This window comes from Muscardinus avellanarius (genome assembly GCF_963383645.1).
Source record: "Muscardinus avellanarius genome assembly, chromosome: 15".
In the NCBI taxonomy this organism is placed as follows: domain Eukaryota; kingdom Metazoa; phylum Chordata; class Mammalia; order Rodentia; family Gliridae; genus Muscardinus; species Muscardinus avellanarius.
The window spans coordinates 53,050,628-53,073,778 of NC_137801.1; positions in this window are offsets into that span (position 1 = coordinate 53,050,628).

A 23,151-nucleotide genomic window follows, 5' to 3' on the forward strand; every position below is an offset into this window, starting at 1 on the left:
AGCAGACATGGCCACCCAGGCTGGAATTTGTGAGCCTTCCAAACTGTCAGACAAATCAAACCTCCTTGCTTTATAAATTACCTAATCTCAAGTACTTTATTATCACAACAGATAATGGACTGACAACATTAAAAAAGATAAAGCCTTCCTTACTTAACCATTAAATATGATGCTTAACTAGCTTCCTTTTTTTATGGTACTGGGAATGGAACCAGGGACATTCTACCTCCAAGCTACATCCCCAGCCCTATTGTTTTTTATTTTTTTTGAAACAGGGTCTCACTGAGTTGCAAAGGGCCTCACTAAGTAGTAGCTGAGGCTGTCTTCGAATTGCGATCCTCCTGTCTCAGCCTCCCAAATGCTGGGATTACAAGTATGCACCACCATGCCCAGCAACTAGCTTCCCTTTAGAAACCATTTGTCAGGTTAAGAATATTTTATGCTTTTGTGACTAAAAATTTTATTAGTACATTTATTATTATTGACTTGTATCAAATAATTTTTCTAGAAATATAGGATGATTCCTAATGGCATGCCACTATACATTCTTTTTTTTTTTAAAGCTAGTTGGTTTTCACACAAAGTATATTTTGCTAAATTCATTCTGATAGCACTTTAAGTTTTAGTTTAAAATCATGGTGACATTACTCCATGATTGTCTTTTCTTATAACACCTGCCTTAAAAACTAGGTTAGAGAGTATATTTCCTTTTTGTCTCATCTTAAAATGTTTTGTTAGTTAGAAACTTTTAGTTACTTAAAGATTTGGTAAAGGATTCCAAAAAATGTTGTAGCAACAATAGTTCAAGAAAAGATTCAAAATTGTAATGGCAGAAAACATTCATATAGCCGGGCGTGATGGCGCACGCTTGTAATCCCCGCACTTGGGAGGGGAGACAGGAGGTTGCACAGGTTCGAAGCCAGCCGCCCTGGCTTAAGAGACTCTGTTTCCAAATAAAAATATAAATATAAAATAGGTCTGGGAGTGTAGCCCAGAGGTAGAAGGGTTCCATCCCAAGTACCACCAAAAAAAAATTTCATATATTATATTTAATTTTAATTCTGTTTAATTTATGATAGGAATTTGTCATTTCATTTGGGCTCAGATTTGGTAACAAAGAGGTGTTTATAATATCCTTTTAAACACTGTTGAATTCTTTCATTTTTTTAATCATTTCAATATTAGGGTTTTTTCCCTTTTGTTCTTTTTCTTAAGTACTCTTGGTAGAAGAATATTGGTTTTTATTGCACTTTTCAGAGAACAAACTTTGGCTGTGTTTACTTTTGTTCCCATTTATTTTTAGTATTTTATTCATTATTCTCAGCTCTTTTTAAAATTGTTTTTAAGACATTAGGACTTGATTAAATTTGATAAATTTCTACATAGCTTCCAGTTACTGGGAATGGTATTCTATGTACATCTCTTTTATAAAGGTTGTTCACACAGTGTACTGTCTGATCTGTACATTTCTAGACATCTGTGAACATTTCTAGAGAGCCATACATTTCGAGAGATTTCAACTCTGGCTTACCCATCTATTTTTTTTTCTTTTACTCCTATCAGTTTTGTCTTTATGTATTTTGAAGCTATGGTTTTAGGTTAAGTTTAAAATTTTTATATCTTCTTCATTAGCTGAAATTTTTCTTAATATATTTAACCCACTTTATAGCAAATTTCATTTATTTTCTGTTTTGGATATACCTTCTTATACTAATACATCAATTCCAAATTTCTCTCATTAATTTTTGCCTGATACATCTTCTTTCCCTCCTTATAACTTATTATGTGTTCATTGGTTTTAGCCTGGAATTTATTTTGTTCTCTTTTTAAAAAGCACTCCTTATTCTAAGGAAAAAAATTTAATATACTTTGTCTTTTCACTGAAATGTTTAGTTTATCTATGTTCAGTATAGTAACATATTTACCCTTTTAATGGGTACTTCCTATTTATCATATTTCCCCATTATTTTATTATGTATTTGATTGACTTTTTGACTTTGATATTGGCTGCTATTCCCCTCATTACAATTTTCTGATTAATAATTTGAGAGCTATATATATACCATTTATCTCTTATTAGTTGTTTTAGAGATGTCAATAAGCACAAACTTAGAACCTGCAGATAAACAGTTTTTAATTCCTACCAAACTTTATAGGAAACTTGAAACTCTTTAACCCCAATATCTTCCTCCAAACAAATGCTATTTGGGGGTAGTATTTTGTTTAATTATTCCCTTAAGTTAGACTTGTGTTATATAGTCATTGTTTGGTTTAGATTTTTTTTCCCCCCACATGCTTAGACTTTCAAATGGGATTGATCTCCTTCCTAAAAGACCTGTTTTAGAATTCCCTATGGTGAGAGATCCAGGGTAGTAAACTGTCAGATATTGTCATAGATTTTCTTCATTTTGCTTCACTTTATGAAACCTCTGTTTCTTGCTGCTTAACTCATCCTTTAAATTTTTGTGTTTATATTATTAATTTCCTATTTTTAAGTTTTTGGGTCATTTTATAATCTCTACTTATATTTTTAGTCTTTTGTTTAAACATTTTAAGTAGTATTATTTTATATTTATATAAATTCCTTTTATAATATCTTTATAGGCTTAATATTGTTCTGTTTCTGCTGATTATCTTTCATGGTGACTTATTTTCTTGTTTGTATCATGCTCTCCCTACTCAATTTGTGCTTTGAGAATTTTTTAAGGTCTAAGTGGAAAGTAATTATTTAAATGTATATTTCTGCTCATCTCCAGATAATTACTAATGAGATCCCATTTAAAAATAAATTTTGGTATGAGAGGATTTTTTCTATTTGTTTTAGATTTCTGCTTTCCACAAAAATATATTAATTCAGGTTCAAAAAAGGTCAACTTGTATTATAAATTCTGATTAATGTCCCCTACCCCTTCTAACTACTATCAAAATTCAGTCTAGGAAATTTATCCTGTATGGAAATTTATTATCCATTCATTCTTAAAGTGTTGTCCTTTGGGGTACCAGACACAAAATAGTCTATCACATCGTATGCAACCTAGGTACCTTCCTAGACATCAAAAGCAGAAATCAACATCACAGTAGGCCCCCTAGGAGAAGTCTATTTTCACTTATTCGCCTTCACCTAATTTCTGGGGCTTTATAAAACTAAAATTTCTTGCTATTCTACAATGCTTAAGTTTTATTTTAGTTTTAAATGTAAACATTTTCACCAAATGTGCAGTTCAGGGTTTCTGTTCTATTTATCCCCAGAAGGGAAGTACCAAGAAAAAAGCATACAATTTATTCAATATAAATTTTGTGTGATGTAGAAAACTTCATAAAGAAATAAGGATGCAAAGAAAAGCATTACCATACATTAGTGTTGATAACTTCATATATGAACATAGAATTGTTTCCTTCATTAAGGAATTTTTATTATATAGGATTGTCCTTCTTGAATTAGTTCCTAAAAGTTTTCCTCATCAATATAGACTTGCTGTCTTAAAATCAAAGCAGTATCTTCCAGACTAATTTAATTTTTGTAAGATATAATGGTCAGCAACAAATGTTTCTCCCAAAATGGAAACTCAGGTAAGTAACTAAAGTAAGTATATTGTGCCCAAGCCAAAAATGATTCAGTCTCTATACATTAAAGTTTAAATTAATATTAAAAGTAATTATGTTAGCTGGGTATGGTAGCCTGCAATCCCTATACATGGGAGGCTAAGACAGGATGATTACAGGTTCAAGGCAAGCCTCAACAACTTAGTGGGACCCTCAGCAACTTAAAAAGATCCTACTTTTAAATGAATGGAGTATTCATTTCGAGTCACCCCTCCATGCCAGTCTGGTATGGAGCTGTATTTCTATTTTCTGTCTTTCTTTCTTTTTTTAACATTTTAATATTTATTTATTTATTTTTTTAATTTTTATTGAACATAAATGGTATACATTTAAACTATACTTGCTGCCCTCTCCCCCCTCCCACCCCTGTTTTCCCTTCCCCCCTCCCACCAATGATTGTCCCGGGTAGCCATGCCATATTCATAATTTTACACATATTTGGATGTGGACCCTCATTAATCAAGTTTAGCCTTCCTCCTCCTCTATCTTTCCATTCAAGCTTTGCTGGTATTTCCCCTCCATTATCTGGAGTACCACTGGTATCGTCTAGGTTCCCTAGTTTGGGCATATTAGAGGAAACATATGTACCTTCTCCTTCTGTGCTTGGCTGGTCTCACTTAACATAATGCTCTCCAGGACTTTCCATCTTCTTGCAAATGGTATGGTTTTGTTCTTCTTTATGGCTGAGTAGAATTCCATTGTGTGTATTTCCCAGAGTTTTGCAATCCATTCATCTGTTGATGGAGACCTGGGTTGATTCCATATTTTGGCTATTACGAATTGTGCTGCTGTGAACATAGGTATGCATATGTTGCTATAGTTCCCTGAATTCAACCCTTTTGGATCTATTCCTAGCTTTCTTAGGAATTACCACACAGATCTCCATAGTGGCTGAACTAGTTTGCACTCCCACCAAGAGTGTAAAAGAGTTCCTCTTTCCCCATATCCTCGCCAGCATTTGTTATTTGATTTCTTTATGCTTGCCACTCTGACTGGGGTTAGATGGAATCTCAGTGTAGTTTTGATTTGCATCTCCCTGATGACCAATGATGTAGAACATCTTTTCATGTATCTATTGGCCCTTTGTATATCTTCTTTTGTGAAGTGTCTATTTAGTTCATTTGCCCATTTCTTGATTGGGTTGTTTGTTTTGCTAGTGTAGAGTCTTTTGAGCTGTCTTTATGTCTTTCTAATAAACTTCTTTAAATCTTCAAAAAAATGAATGAATGAATAAATAAATAAATATTTCTGAGACTGTAGCTTGGAGATAGAATATCCTTAGTTTGACTCCTCAGTACCATAAATAAAATAATTATGTGTAACTTCCATTGGACATTAATAAAAATATAAACCTTGCTCAATTTAAATACTAAAAATGAAGTTACTAGAAAGTCATGTCCACAATATCTTTCCACAGAACTCATTTTAATTAAAATCTAGAAGGTGTTGAGTTTTTCTCTAAGGCTCTGTGTTTAAAAATTCCATTGATCATGTTTTCTATAATGAAAATTTTAAATATAAATCTGGATAAAAATGGAATAGATGATTTAAATATTCCTTAATTCTAATGAATATAATCTTGGTATACAGTTGGGGCTTATAATCAAAATACTGGAAAAAAGCCAGAAAGAAAAAATTTGTTAGATTTACCAGTTAATAAAATTTTAAACCTATTTACATTAAAAAATCCTATATAATTCAACTGGACTCCATTACCAAAACTGCAGAAAACAAAACACCTACATAATTCAAGACTAAATAAATGTGTAGCTTTGTAAATAAATGATAAAAGCACAAATACATCAAGATAAAAATGCACGGAAGTAATATGACTAGGAATTTCACAAGTCTGGTGTGGTGACACATACCTGCATTCCTAGTACTTGGAGAATTGAAACAAGAGTATCACAGATTCAAGGCCAGCCTCAGCAATTTAGCGAGGCCCTCAGCAATTAAGTGAGACCATGTTTCAAAATTAAAAAAAAAAAACATAACTGGGAGTGTACCTCAGATGTAGAATACCCCCTCAGTTCAATCCCTAGTACTAACATATTAAATAAATAAAGATAAAAATTTTACAAAATATAATGCAAAGTAAAAGAATAAAATATTACCAATCACTTTGACTTACATAAAATTTTAATCATATTAACCAAATTTTGCAAGAATTTGAAAAATTAATACTATGACACATTATTGGTAGAAAATTTAAGAATGACAATATTTACCAAAAGCATTTGCATATCTTTTTAAAATAGCCAGTCAATCTTTCAAATTTATCTTTATAAAATTATCTGATCTGTATAATAATGTTTAGTGTCTCTGTATGGAAAAACTGAAAGTAATCTATATGTGCCAAAAAAGAGCTTGATAACAAACCATTGTACATCCATACATTGAATTACATAAAAAAGCGAACATGTTTAAAAGAAAGAATATATAATTATATGAGAAATTAAAAATAAATTAATAGGGAAAACAAAATATATCCATTATGATTTATTTAAAAATTATATATAAATGAGTAGATAAATGGAGAGACAATAGCACAGAAAGGGTAATATAAATGGATTAATCAGTCAATTGGATAGATCAATTGGAAGTAGAATAGAGACAAAGAAGGCTTCACTCCAAAGCACTGACAAAGCAAGATAAAATTTTGACATTTCTACCTTAATTTTTCTGTCTTCTTTCTACCTTCAACTTTGTGTAAGATTCCTATTCAACTCAGCACATAGATATGTTAGTCATTTGAGGAGTGCTCTTGTTTAAAGTTTGTAATCTTGTCATTGTGTGGCCATGAACATAGATATGTGTGGATTAGTTTGGTTATTTGGTTTCTATTCTTTTGGGTAGATACCCAGAAGTGGTATTGCTGGATCATATGGTAGGTTTGTTCCTATTCTTCTGAGGATCCTCTACACTGTTTTCCAAAATGGTTGCACTAATTTGCAATCTCAGCAAAAATGTATTAGAGTTTCAACTTCTTCACATCCTTGCCAGCATTTGTTGTTGTTTGTGTTTTGAGTGATTGCCATTCTGGTTGGAGTTAGATGAAATTTCAGGGTAGTTTTGATTTGCATCTCTCTGATAGCTAATAATGTTGAGTATTTTTTCATGCATTTATTGGACATTTGAATTTCTTTTGTAAAGTGTCTACTTCACTTGCCCATTTTTATTGGGTTACTTGTTTTCTTAGTGCTGAATTTCTTTAGTTCTCTGTATATTCTAGATATTAGTCCTCTATCAAAGGAATAGTTGGCCAAAATTTGCTCCCATTTTGCTGGTTCTCTGTTGAGGTTCTTAATAGTTTCGGTGGGTTTATTTTTGTTGTTGTTATTATTATTATTATTATTATTATTATTATTATTATTATTTTGCTGTACAGAAGCTCTTCAATTTAATTCAATCCCATGTATTGATCAACAGATGAATGGATTACAAAACTCAGATATGTACACAATAGAATTTCACTCAGTCAAAAATAAAAACAAAATTACATCATTTACAGGAAATTACACGGAACTAGAGAATATTATGCTAGTGAGATTAGGCAGTCACAAAAATAAGAAATTGGATGCTCTCCTTAATATGTGGAAGTAAAGGGAGAAATGGGTCATAGGAAAAACTCTAGACAAAGAAGAAGAATCCATAGATGAGCAAATAAGGTGACCTACCTGAGAGGGATAGGAGGGATAGGAAGAAGAGAGATTATAAAATGACCCAAAAACTTAAAAAATAGGAAATTAATAATATAAACACAAAAATTTTAAAGGATGAGTTAAGTAGCAAGAAACACAGAGGTTTCATAAAGTGAACTAATTCTATCTTGTCTTGCTGACTTTTCCTTTTCTCTGAGTTTTTCTCTCCTGAAGTTATCTAAGATTCTAGGAACAATCGATCTGATTAATAAACTTCTTGGGACAGAAGTTGAAATTACCTATGGGGCAATAGCTGACTAGGATCTTCATGGTCATACTGAGATAATGACAACTAGATCATAGTTTGACCAAGACTGCTAACCCACATACGCCTCTTGTTCCTACTTCGATTCTTTCCCTGATTAAATATGTAGATCTTGGTACTCCCAAAGACGGGGTGGAGAAGGCTGATTCTCTTCTGTCTTTCAAGAATGGCTATAATGAATAAATTTTTTTCCCTGCTTTTTATCATCACCTTTTCTATTGGACTCCTAGAAGTCTCCTCTAGCCTAGTGCTCCAGTAATAGGATAATCAAAAATTATCAACATCATTGGTTAGGTCTGATTGGTGTCATAATTACACATATGTAATTCCCAGTTAAGGTAAACTTTTATAGTCTGTTAAATATTTTTTTCTTTTGTGAATCATCTGAAACCTGTACTTGGTCCATTTTTCTACTAAGGTTTTAACGTATTATGTAGCCATTTATAGAAACTCTTTGCCCACAAAGATACAAACCTTATAAAATACTTGCTTCTAATAATGTTCTCTAGCTGTTTTCTCAAGGTTGTTGGCTTGTAATTCAGATATTAATTTTTTTACCTGGTCAAATCTATAGATTTTTCTCTGTGATTTTTAATTTTATGTTTACAACCACTCATTACTATTAAATTGTATAGTGGTTTTGATTTTCATGGTTTAAGTTAATAGTTATCAGCCACATACCAAAAAATAGCCTACATTAGTGTAACTTTTTTGTGTGTGTCTATAGGAATTGAGCTCAGGGGGACTCTATCATAAAGCTACACCACAGCCCTATTATATTTTTCATTTTTATAGGCATTTGCCACTAGAATTGGAGTCACTAATATTTAGAAGCTAGGGGGAAAAAGGATCATAGGAGGAACTTTAGATGAAGAAGGAGAAACCATAGATGAGCAAATAAGGTGACCTAAATGAAGGGAATGGGAGGGGGGAAGAGGAAAATTCCTTAATGTGTACAATGTACACTCACAAACATGCCAACATCATTCACTAAGCCAAACATGAGAAGGACAGAAGGGATAGGAAATAGGGAGGCAATTGGGGAAGGGCTAAATGAGTGATGGATGGATGCCTTTGCCATCTTGTATACCATTAAGATATATGACTATTGTGTACCCATAAAAAACAATATCTGGTGTTTAGATATAAGATTAAACTAGAATATAATTTCATTGTTTTTCATACTTGTGAACATATTGTCCCTGAGCTCCCACTAATTTACCATACAAAATCAATAAAGTTTTATATGTTTAACTTTCCTTGATGTTCCTTCTTTTCCATTGCTTTTTGTTAAAAACAACACTGTTTAATTATTGTAGTAGAGGGAAAATCAAATGTATTTTTTCTATCTCTAGATTACTGAATGAATCCTTTATCACAAAAGATAGATTAACAAGAGAAAAAGACATAAATTTATTTAATATAAATTTTATGTGACAATGGAGTTTTTAGAAATGAAGATAAAATCAGGAAAACCTGTGTATCTTAATTTGAAGAACAGTCAGAAGTATAACTGGACCAAAGGGATATGATTTAATGGTAATAAAGAGAAAGAAAATAGCTAGGCCAGCTTTTTCATATCTCCTCTGAGTCCCTGTGTCTTCAGAGATGAGAGAATTGCCTTTTTCCTGATAGAGGGAAGGTACTTCTCAAGTGAAGGTCTTATGGTCTGCTTCATGAGATGGTCAGAAAATCCTTAAATGACCTGCTTCAAGAGAGGACAAGAGAGGATAAGAGAAAATACCTTGAACTTGATATTTTCTCAAATGTCAGAAACCATAGTTTGAGGTAACATTTCTCAAATCCAATCAGTAGATTTTTAATCTGTAAGACAATTGGATTGGGCATTTGCCTTTGTTCACTCTGAAGATGAATATAAAATTTACTGTGCCAAATTAAAAAAATCTTACTATGTTTTTATTAGACCATATAAACTTTATGAATTAATATGTGGAGAATAGATATAATTTATTATATTTAGTCTTAATTTGATAGAACTGTCTCAAACTTACTCATTTGCATTATATAGTTTCCACATATTTTTCTTTGTAATGTTAAATCATGTTATTTTGCAATTTTATCATATATTAAATGGAATTTTGTCATTTTTTTCTTAAAGAGTCAAAAAGTATGAAAGCAACTCATACAATGAAATTATTCTACAAAGCTTATTTTAAAATATTTCTGACACAAAATTCAGAAGCAATAAGTAAGCAATAAACCTTGAACAAATAAAATGATTAAGTAATCGACAGTAGACAATGGGTATAATCAAACTAAAGTATGATGTAACAAATATCTGCATTCAGTAAAAGAGGTAAATTAAAATTTTCTTTTAGTGAGGCCCTCTACAATTTAGTAAGACCCTGTTTCAAAATAAATAATAAAATTGGAGTGGGGTATAGGGGTATATAACTCAGAAGCAGAATGCTTTTCGGTTCAATCTCTAGCACCACAAAAAAAACTTAAAAAAAATAAAGATTTTCTCATAGATTTTCTCTCTTCTAAATGAGATAATCTTAAAGACACACTCAAAATTCATCTTATCAAAAATCACTGGATAGCACATATGTTAAAATTTTCCACAGAAAGAATTAGACTTAAAATTAGAAGATATCATAGTGTTCTAGTTTTAAAAGCACAATGTATTAAAATAAGCCGTTTTCTGAATCATGCACCATTAGAAATGAACTTCCTGGTGAGGGGGTGGGGCCATAGCCAGGGAGAAGGTGGGGCACCCTCCCTCCTTGTGGTTAGAATGGAAGCAGTATTTTCTATATGAGTACTTAATTAATTCCTTTGGATTCAACCCTAGTATCTAACAGATGTAGGGGTTCCTGTCATGTAAATTGCCAGGCAGGATTTAGGCTGCACTAAGAGCACATTCTTTACAGAAGAGTAAGATTGAAAAATTCTTTAGAGATTTGGTGGCAAGCAAATACTCAGAATTATCACGGATTACTGAAACACTGACATCAGAGGAATCCATAGCACATACTCTCTAGAAAATACCGTCTGGCTTTCTAGAAATCAAAGCAGAAATCTACTATAAAGATGCCACTGTTAGGTAGGCTGTGATCGCTTGTTAGCTATCCCTACTGATGACATAAGAAAAGCATTCAAAATAACATCAATTAACCTTGAACCAAAATACAGAAAGGTCTGAAGGAACAAATGAGTCTCAGGTTTAAGGAGAAGTTTACATTTAAGTCAGTGTTAAGCTGTGTAAATAACTAAAAAATAAAAGGAAAAGAAACAGAAAGAAAGAAAGAAAGAGAGAGAGAGAGAGAGAGAGAGAGGAGAGAGAGAGAGAGAGAGGAAGGAAGGAAGGAAGGAAGGAAGGAAGGAAGGAAGGAAGGAAGGAAGGAAGGAAGGGAAAGAAAGAAAATTACAAAAAAGAAACCCAGATGATTGTGGAATATGGGATGCTGATTAAGATGTTGAATAAATTTTCAAGCCAATTTTTTAAAATCTGTGTAAAATTAGTTTCTTCAACTTTAATCTTAGTAACTTTAGAATACTACAAGAAAATTGCCATTACAGTAGATTTTGTTAAATCATAATTTTGAATTATTTCTTACATTAACTTGTTTTATCATCCAATTTTATTTCTCTCTCAAGTACCAAAAGATTCCAATCTCTTATGCTTTGACATTATTTCTAAGGTACAAAATTTGCATTTTTGTTAGAAAATATAGCTTAAAAATGTACCTCCCATTCAACAAGAAATCTGTTTATTAAATGGGGTGATTTTCTCATAAGGTAGGATCAACTCTTGGTTTTAAGAGCAGCAATATTGCACTTTGTAGCATTATGGTTTTTACTTATGAAATACAACAAAACAGACACTTATACAGAATTCTTGTTTTCAGACACATAAATCCACAAAACTAGCTCAGCAAAGAATTAATATATGTAGACCAATGTTTAAAAAGCACCTTGTAATTATATTTTAAAATAAAGGTTAACTTGCTAGGTATGATTTTTGGAGACTAGAAAGCTTATGATTAGGTAACTCATTTGTATTTCATTTTAGATGCTTATAAAATCTTTGATTTAAAAAAATTGACTTAGTAGTTTTTCTGAGCTAGTAACTGTAGTGAGAAAAATCAGAGCCGTGGCCCAAATTGAAATGCAACGTTCTTACACAGAAAAAAAGAATGCAATAGCAGTGATGATAATTCTCATTTATGCTGGATTTTAAAGAACTTTAACAAAGTGAATGTGTGTCTTTTTAACATCCAGGGAACAAAGCCAGAGATCTGAGAACAGTTAGTCCTATTTTAAAAAAATAAGTTAAAAAATCACCAATTCTGACACATGTAAGTAGGTACTGGATTAAATAAAAGTGGCTTCTTTAATGGAAATGGTACCCTGTTCTCTAAGCTATCTAATGAGGTGAAGAATAAAAACCACCATTTTAGAAGATGACAAGGCTGCATTGTATAGCGTTCCTTTCCTTGTGGCAGTATATAAAAATGGGTTTAAAATCTGGCTCCTAAATAAACAATTTTGAATTGTTTTGAAACAATCAAACAATTAATGATAATTGTCACAATAAAACTCAGTGTCCTAAATCAAATATAACTTTCTTAAAATATTATATTCTTAGTTCCCAGGAAATGAAGGCAAAAATCATTTGTTAATGTGCTTACTCAAGATTACTATACTTATTTGGTCATATTTGAATTTTAGTTGCTTTTGTTTATTAAGTACTAGAAGAAACCACGAAATGATATTTAAAACATTTAAAATAATAAGCTTACAAAGAAAATAACACAGGAAAAGTCAAAGCATTGTGCAAACAAGTAGATACAATAATTACAATAAACTTGGTCATAAAGAAGTGAATAGTTACAATGCACCAAAAAATATGAAAACTAATATATATTGACTCACCACTATGGCTAAAATTAAAAAGACTAACTACACCAAGTGTTGGTGAGGATGTCATTTTCTTAGAACTCTCATGTATTGCTGATATGAGTGCTACATAGCACAGCTACTCTTGAGAATTTTAGGTAAGTAATATTCCACATATGAGTACATGAGTAATTTCATGTCCAGATATTTACCTAAGGGAAATTAAAACATATATTCACATATAAACCCTGCATGCAAATGTTTACAGTAACTGTATTTATACTCACCAAAAAATAGAAAAGGCTGTCAAATTATAACTGGATAAATAAACTGTGGTATATCCATACAGTAGAATATTATTCACCCAAAACAAGGAAAATCTACTTATTTATACATGAAACAACATGAATAAAATTAAAGAGCTTTATGCTAAGTGAGTACATCATATTTAATTTTACACATATAAAAATTTAAAAATAGCAACCTTCAGTGAAAGAAAGACCATTGGTTGCCAAGGACTCAGGTTGCAGTAGTGGGAGGACAGGAAATTGACTTCAAATGGGCAAGAGAGATACTTTGGGGAGAATGAAATGTTTAGGCTGAAAAAGGGCTGTTTGTATTTTTTCAAATATATAGTCAATATTGGTAAATTGCACTCTATATAAATACTCTGGTAAAACTGATATTTCAAAGGAATACAAAAAAGACATTTGTGGAATATTTAATATGTTTTTGCCTCAAAGTAGGATAATTAATGAAACTGAGAAATAGAAATTTGATTAATTTCTTATAGAGTATAAAGGAAAATTGACAATGTGCAATCATAATTAATTTTGTAACTATTAAAAAACAATGAGCCAATACAATATTAGGCATACTGTAATACTGTAGATGAAAAAACAACCAGGACTTAGTTCTATAATAGAGATATTGTTGTTAACATTTGCAGAAAATAGAATTATAATGGAAAAACTGGTTTTAGCTTTAATCTCAGTAGGCAAGTTATTCTTCTTATTTTTTTACCACGGGGAAAAAACTATAAACTTCATCATAATAGTATAGCAGAGAAACTAGAGAGAGGCAGGGGGAAAAAAATGGAGAAAAGACACTTGGAAAAAAAAGAAAGCTACCAATATTAATTTTTAATTATATAACATACAAAGAATAATAATAAATACTATGTTAAAAAATTGCCACAATACATATTCTAAAAAGAAGCAATTTCATTTTGTAAACAAGTGAGGAGTAAGAGCCCATGAGGTTGCAGACAAGCTGATTACGCTTTCCCAGAATTTACTTGTAAGATAGATTTTTACAGGAAATGTTTTCATATATTTATATAAAGATTTAATCTAATATATGTAGTCCTCATTCAGGCATGTATTCTGTTATTCTCTAGGAAATTTTTGTCACCTGATGTACACTTTTGTATTCAATAGAGTATATTATGGCAAAAAATTAGGAAAATCTTAAGTGTTCTAAGTTAAAAAACAGTAATATGAATTGAACAAGTATTGAATTATAGAGGGAAAATTAAGAAAAAATTACAATTGGTTAGGAAAATTTTACAATAAAAAATACATGCATGCGCATACACATATTGGGCATATGCACCTATGGATTCTTGTGTGTAGGGATGTCAAGTGTCCTTTTTTCTTGGATTATAAAATGTTTTAACATTTTGAAAACAGTATATAAGCCTAAATATGCCGAGTCTTTAACTTTGTAAGTTTCTCATATAATTTAGTTTTTAATGTCTTGAAATATATAAGATGACTTATAATAGATTATTGATGTTACATTAATAATCTGTAGGATCTCAGTTATTAATGAATTAATATCAATATTTCTCCTACAAGTTCAAAATACAATTTGGTAAAAGATTAACATTATAAAATAAATCATTAGGAAATGTACTGATGGATTGAAAGGAATGTAATTAAAAAGTTCATAATGACAAGTTGAAGTTATTTGAAAAGTACATCTATACAGTAATTAAAATATCAAGTTTTAATATTTTAAAATACCAAGTTTTTATCCTTCCAAATAAGAAATTTTGAAATAATGAAGGAAAATCCTTAAAAATAATGATTGGAAAGAAAACAGGGTCCTAGACCAGCTAGTGTATGAAGAAATAGGAAATAAATACTGTCATCATTCAAACATATGTACCATACATTCTACTTGGTGAAATAAAGCATAAGTTAAGTTGTTTATTGAAATAAAATCATTTTTTATAGATTAAAAGGCAACAACTTGATAATGGGTTTTAATGACATAGATTTAACAGATTTTCCAGAACTGCAGACTAATAGATACTCACTACAAATGAATGTGATATCAAACTAAACACCTCCACCCTGTTTAGTTATAACAATACAAATATGGCTGAACAATAGATTTAATTGTATAGAAATCTGTGCTCTGCCCAATTAAAATTTTAATGGTAGTGGTAAATATGTAATTAAATGGTCTTAAGCCCTGAAAAGCTGCTCACATCAAGAAATCATTACTTAATATTAAAAACGTAACCAACAAAATGGAATATTCTATATTCAAAGAGAAAATCTGATGGTAGACCATCAAATAAGTTACACCACCACTCAGAGGAGAACCAGAGATAGCATGAGAAAGGGTCCTGCTTCATCAACTCTGCATGCAAGTGTCTGATGTTGACCTAAGCGAAGAGTTACGTGAAGCACATTTCACACCAAAGTCCGTTTTGGATTTGACAGCTCATGGCTCCTTCCCAATCTTTACCCAGTGTTTCTACCTGTACATCCATGATTTCTCCAAACAAGATATTTCCAATGCCATCATTTATAGACTACAAGAAGACCATGTTTTCTTTTTAGCAATATTCACAATCCTCATTCCCTTCTCTCACGCTGTAGGGTAGATGCTCTTCATATCCAGCTCTACATCTTTTCACAGTTTTGTCCCCAAAGTTGACAGTGTAATTCTATAATGACAACTACCTTTCTCCTCAGTTCTTATAGAAACGGAAAGGAAAAATAACAGGAAGAAAATGGAAAATGTTTTACTCAAGGAAAACTGCAGACTTAATTTCTAGATGCAATTACTCCCAGCTTCTTCCACTCACATACATTTGTTCTATCTCTATAGTCATTAATCTTGCTAATGCAACAGCGGGCATACTCGGCCTTCTTCTGAAAGCAACAAGGAGGCTGCCTTTTAGAGGGGGAAAAAAAGATTCTCTACTGTTCTGTGGCCACAGTAGCATTTTTCACAGTTGGGCTTATTCTCCACATTGTTGTATCCAGTCAAAGCCACTCAAGAATTCCTATGGTCCCAGCGGCACTAAAAATACATAACAGCCTCCTTACAATAATGACTGTGAATCACAGCATTCCTCGGCTGACATAAGTAGTTAAAATAGTTGAAAAAAAAAGTTAAATAAAACTTTTTAAAAAGTTCAAGTAAAAAAAAAAATGAAAAGGGGGTTGAAAAGGACTCCCCTACCGTCTAACAATATTAAAGTCTGTCTCAAATTTACAAACGTCCTCAGGAACATCAAATGCCGCAGCTTCAAACACACGCGCCAGCTTCAAGCCCGACAGCTTCAAATGCCGCAGCTTCAAACACGCGCGGCAGCTTCAAACGCGCCAGCTTCAAACAGCCTTGGGGCAGCCATCTTGCACACGCTCCGAGGAGCACAACCTCAAGGCCTTAGGCGGCCGCCCCATCCCAGAGGCCACACAGAGGCTTTGTTGGGGGAAAAATGGGAAGAAGGGTGGAAAAAAAGGAAAGAAAAAAAAGGAGAGAAGAAATATCATTTGCAGACGTTAAATTAGCCCGTAGAGGGAGCTCATAGAGCCCCATAATTTCACAGTAATTGGAATCTCCTGTAATTTAAAATGTAGCCCCATCATTTGTGAAGAGAGAGCTTCCAGGGGTCAAAAGGAGCATGTCTTCCTTCATACCGATCTCTGCATGCCTATAAAATGCAATTCCATTTAGACCCCCTTGACCGGGTGTTTTGTTATTGCAACAAAAAGATGATGATTCTTGGCTACCTGTTCTCCAAAAACCAGCCCAGAAATTAAAGTGACTCGTCTGTGTGTGCCGTTAGGGTGAATCCAACTGAATAAAGACCATAATAAGAATATAGTTCCAACAATTAGAATTGTCATGGCAATAACCTAAATGTCCCCCATTCATGGCATTCGTTTTAGAAAGCCATTAAAAAAAAAAAAAAAAAAAAAAAAAAAAAGCTCTCTTTCAACCTTGACTAGAGATACTCTCCTGGCTGTCCATTTCCCTTGCTGTCTAGAGTCCTTAGACCAGGAATGCTGCAATGTGCCTTCAGACAAAAGGATAAAACCAGAAAACTAAATGATATAATGGCAGAGAGCCTATTCAATAAAACATGAGAGGGACAAAATTCCCAATTCTGTGGAAAGAAAGATTATAGAGAAAGTACACTCAGAAATAAAGGAAACATCTAAATGTGCAGTGGGAACTATTATCTGCTCTTATGAAACAGATTTTTTAAAGAAGACAATACTGAATACTTATGCAATTCTTAAATATTGAGAAATTCCAAATTTATGTAAAAGTGAAATGGTTTCTAAGAATGTTTAACCTTTAAAATGTTATTTCTATCTTATGTGCAAACCAAGAAGGGCTAATCAATAATTTAATATATGTGGGTTTTATTCTATTTGGAACAATCTACCAGGGCTAAGAAAAACCGATCCATTCAAAAACATATCTATTTCATTTAAATTATTAAATCGTCCACTTGTATGGTATTACTGTTTCTCCGTAATATACCTGCTTACTTTTGGAGTTATGATTATCTTTTTTGCCCTCTATAGTTTAACACTATATTATAAAATTTTTAGTGCTTAAATGTTGTTTTAATAATACAGATTCTATGTAAACAAATTTAAAAGACAAACTATACATATTCACATGCACACTTACTTTGTGAGGAATCATTTTTCCACAAAGATACGAGGCAGAGCTCAATTTCAAACTCATGCTCAGCACAGGTAGGCAAAATTCTGTGTCAGGAATAAAAACATATCTAAATTTTATCTGTATTTACCTCCCTATTCAACAATGTTTTCACTGTCTTATGCATTTCCTGTCTTAGAAAGCCTCATGATTCAGATGTATCTGAGAGTTTCAACCAGATTCAAGCTCAACCAGAAAAAAGTAAAAAAAAAAAAATATATATATATATATATATATATATATATGTGTGTGTGTGTGTGTGTGTGTGTGTGTGTGTGTGTATGTGTGTGTGTGTGTGTGTGTGTGTGTGTGTATATGTGTATATGTGTATATATATACATATATGATTCATCCATAATAATGCCACATAAGCTCAGATTTTCCTGGACATTTTAAACAAGATAACCTCTGAAATTTCAGCCTTGGTTTGGTAAGGAGATGGGCCGCCATGGCAGTCATGTTGAATATGCAGGTGAGAGGAAACTCAAAGGAGAATGCTTTAGATTTAAGAGGTGAACACCAGGTGAGCAATTAAGGTTGTGAAGTCATTCTCTTGCCATCGTACTCTAAAGACTTGTAAATTGTTTATCAGTTATGTTTATGAAGAATGGCAAATCATTTTATCAAATCCAAATATTCAAGTGTTTAAGTCTATGCATTATTTGGAATAGCCATTGATGAATTATCTTAAGGTAACTAAGGATTATTGGAGGGAACAAAGGAAGTATTATTTATTTGTTATCTCAAAGGATGCAGAGCAGCTACTTTGCAACAAGAGAGTTAGCAATCAAGGGGTTTCAGAGGGGAGAAAATGAAGAACCAGTGTAGTCTCTTTATTTCCAACTTCTTATATATGAAGATATTTCAAGAGTAACATCTCTACTGTGAGCCTCAGTGTGACTGATGCATATTCTAACACTGAACGGTGCTGCATCTAACAGAGGATGCATAAAAATAAAATTAAGACTAGTCTTCCCTTTACCCACCCCTAAAATTGATAAAGGGTATGATCAAATTGTGGAAATTAAAAAAGGTAGAAACTGTACTTTACTTTGAGCTCTGACCAAGCCTTCTGTCTCAGAGTAGAAGATAACATTTTATGAATGTCTATTGACTTTTCACTTCAAGAGAATAAATAAGACACCCGATTTTTGCTGTATTTAATAACAAGAATAGAAAGCAAAGTAAAACTACAGTTATCTGAAATAGTTTCAGAGCTTGATTTGTTTGCCTTTATTAACTGCAGATTAATCAGGAACTCTCTGATGGCTTTGTTTCCGTATTTTGATAATACGACTATTCCTATTACCGATAGAGTTCCGAACATAGGTTAATTGAGGCCCATATAGACTCTCAGGATCATCAGGATAATTAGGATTATACAAAATTACTTTATGTGTACATAAAGACCAAGATGAGTATATCTGGTTCTATGAAACTTATTTTCTCATTAATCTTTATGTTCTTGATCTTTGTTTTCCCTTAATTTCAAAAGTATATTATCTCAGAGTTCTTATTTGTTCACATGTATATAAAAATATGCTCTGAAAAAGATTATCCAGAATTACTATACAGTATTCTTATAAGAACTTTGTAATAAAGTCTCCTACATGCCATCTGGTCAAATGTATAATCAGCTGGTCAGATGTATAAACCATGCCAGCTGGTCAGATGTATAAACCAATTTATAGAATAGAGAATCAGAAGGTCGACATTTTTATAATGAAGCAGAAAATTAATTTAAAAATAGCCTTACTTATGTGTAATTCTTACCTAAGTAAAGTATATCTTTCTCTAAAGCATTAAACCAATCACTGAAAACATGTAAAAATTAGTATGAAGCCATGGGTTAGTTACAGTGAAACTTTTTACAGTTAACATTCCACAAAAGAACTTGTCCACAGTTAAATATATTTAGTTGGCATATCAAAAATATCATTTGATAGAGATTTCTTATACTTGGGGACTTGTTTATAGAAAAATAACAGTGTAATAATAAGCTACTAAAATGGATATGGAGAGATTTTCTTTTTCTCTGTAGAATTCATTAATCAAATTATAGAAGAAAGCAACATTTTCTCTAATTGTCACACTAAAGAATCATGTATATATTTCTAACTAATCGACAAAAAATTATATACTTCAAGCCAAAAAATAGGAGAAAATGTGTTATAAAAATATGGGGATCCTTTAATTGTGGTATAATAGCATGCATATGTATTAGTGAATCACTTTTTGTCTTTCAGAATAATACTAAATGTTAGCCTTTTAAAATCTAATAGGGGTATATAATTCGCCATTCAAAACTGTATCTCTTAAGAGAGTAAAAGACACTAGGAACTATTTCTAATAGGGGTATATAATTTGTAATAACTATTTCTAATAGGGATATATAATAGGGGTATATAAAATCTAATAGGGGTATATAATTTGCCATTCAAAACTGTATCTCTTAAGAGAGTAAAAGACACTAGGAATTATTTCCAGAACAAACAGATCTAAACCAGAATGGCCTGGACAAACCAACCTGTATGGCTGTTCTAGTTAGACCACTCTGGTTTCAAGTAGGCACTCTGCATGAAGAGGCGTGACTAACACTGGACATTTTTTGAAAATTGCTTACTTTTGAGCTTCTCTGGAAAATCAGACCTGGAGCCAATTTAATAAACATAAGTTATAACAAATTCTGGAAGTAATTGGTTGAATACTTGAGCTTTTTTACATCTGTAAAAGCCACTAGGCTGCATGTGTATGTTAGCATTTTTACAGCTTTTGGTTCCACTAAAAATAAATTACAAAGTATAAATGAAAAGTCAAACATTTGGGCATAGTATGTGACTTTACAAATTCTTGCCCATAAAACAAGAAAGGGTTTTACTGGCTTCTGAAGATGCTTCATTTTGTATGGGAGTCAAATAAATAAATAAATAGATAAATAAATAACATGCATACACTCAAAACTGATAGAAATGTATCTCATTATAAGTTACTCATGAGTCAAAGCATTTTGGGGGCGACTTAACTATTTCAGAATATCTGTGAGATGCAACTACAATATGGAAATTACTTAATAAACTATGCAATAAAAGAACCACATTATTGTTTTCCTTTGTCAAAGGAAAGTACAATAAATTCTCCATCAGTCACAATGAGAACTACAGGGACTGATTACTCAGAATACAGTAGCACCTATATTTCTCAAAATATTCCCCAAGACATGGCATTTGGGCTCCGTATTCAATAATTTTCTCAAGCTATACACCTGAAAAATATACATCTCAAGTCTGGTGTTCATAATCTGGTACACAACCACATGTGTTCATAGCCCAGATCTTTGAAACAATTATTCTCTTGGGAAAGCAAATATACCAGCTTGCAACATGTTTATTCAAAAGAATAGGATGGAATGATTCTTACGTGAGCATCTGCAAGTTTCCGCTGGAAATTTACATAAAACAATACATTTTCCCATGAATTCATTTTTTAAAAATGACAGTTATACATATTTTAAGACTTTAAGAAGAGTTAGAGAAACTCAAATTGATAACAATTTTTCATGAAGAAAATCATATGAAAGAAACAAGATTAATGTACCTAAGTTAGGAGCTGTTACCTGGTTTGTTGCTTAGATCTCTTCACTATCTAAAGACACAATAATCCAAATATACAAATGCTCCTAACCCAGCAGCCTTTCACCATAACCTTTTCACAAGCCATGCCACTCTGAATTCCAGTGTTAGCCTCACAGCCATTTAGCTGTTTCTCTTTTTATGGTAAATCTGCTTGGAATACATAAATTTAAAACTGTTTAAAATTAAACAAATTTAAAACTGCTTAAGCTCAAAATATCCACTATCATAGTCAAATACATATATGTACACAAACTCAAAAAATACAGAAAAACAAAGATGTATTTTATAAATGCTGTATACACATTTATGTAAATGAAACTGATTTGTTTTAATAGATATATACATAATGAAATAAAATACATAATCAACACTGCACATAGCAAATAATAAAACAATCTTTTGTCTCAAATATACAAGAGATATTTTGACCATATATTACCAAAGAAAATCAATAATTTCCAAAAATACATCTCATAAAGCCATATTTTTTCTGATACATTAAAAGCAAAAAGATGGGAAACTTCTACTTACAATAATGATGAATTATTATTATTTTATATAGATCAAATTTAATAATGATAAAAATAAAATTCTAGGTAAAAATTTTTAAAACCACTTAAGAGTTAACAAGTGGCATAAAGTAAAACTACAGGCATAAAGAGGGTGGGGAGGAAGAAAACAGAGATATAAATTATACATATGAGCACTTACAGTCCTAATGTGTCCCCTCCAAAATCAATGTTGAGATTTAATCCCCATTGTGGTGATATTGAAAGATGAGGCCTTGGGGGAGTGATTAAGTTGTGAGAGCTCTGCCTTCATGAATGGATTAGTGTCATACAAAAGGACTAGAGGCAGCTAGTTTAAGCCCTTTTGGTTATTCTGTCCCTTGTATCATGTGAAGACATAATGTTCTTCCCTTTCAGAGGACACAGCAGCAAGGTTTCCATCTTGGAAACAGAGAGTAACCTTTCACAAACACCAAACTCACTAGCATAGTGATCTTACAATGCTCAGCCTCTAGAACTATATGACAACAAATTTCTGTTTTATACATTTCTCAATCTACATTATTTTGTTTTAGCACAAATAAGCTAAAACAAGAACCAATAGGCTTTTATCCTTGAGGGTGTATGCCAAATTTGCCAAAATATGGGGTGGTCAGAGGAAGAAGGAAGTCAAAACCTAGGACTCGCCCTTAGAGGAGACTACTCATATGATTTCAGACCAAGAGAATCATGTACATAATGTAAAAGTCATCCACAAGTAATCCATTATAGCTACTAAAAGAGAGATTAAGGAAAAATAAGGAAGGTTGAAAAATGTCATTTGAATAGATGTTGTCTCTGTGTAGTCCTGCAGTTGAACTATATTTTAGAGGTTCCTGATAAAGTCAAGGCTTATACATAGCTGGTAGCAATTTAATAATAGCTTAATTCCATTTTTATTAGATCATGTATTCTAAATAAATATCAAAAATATAAAGGAATATCAGTATATATGTAGAAATAAGTACAAGTAACCCATAAATTAAAGGTAAAATAAAATGGAGATTAGAAAATATTTTCAAATAAACAATAATAAAAATACTACACAAAAAAGTGGGAGGGGGCATCTGATACCATGCTAAGAAAAAAAAAATTATAACCTTAAGTAAAAATTTAAAGAAAGTTTAAAATCAATATTTCAAACATACTTTGAAATAATAGCAAACATTAAAATGTAGGAAAGAAATAGTACAAGATATTAGAAAATAATAACAGAAATTAGTGACTTAAAAATACTGCAGAGGAGAGAAAAAAGCAAAAATTTGGTTTTTAAAACAGATTTAAAATTAGCAATGCCTTGATAAAACTGATTTTTAATATTAAAAAGAAAAAACATAAATAGCCAATATTAAAATTGAATAAGTCAGCCAGGCATGGTAGAGCATGTTTTTAATCCCAGCATTCAGGAGGCGGAGACTGGAGGATTGTGGTTCCCAGACAGCCTCAGCTACTTAGGCCCTTTGCAACTCAGTGAGAATCTGATTTGAAAATAAAAAGACTAAAATTAAATAGGGCTTGGGTGTAGCTAGGAGGTACAATGCCCCTGGGTTTCATCC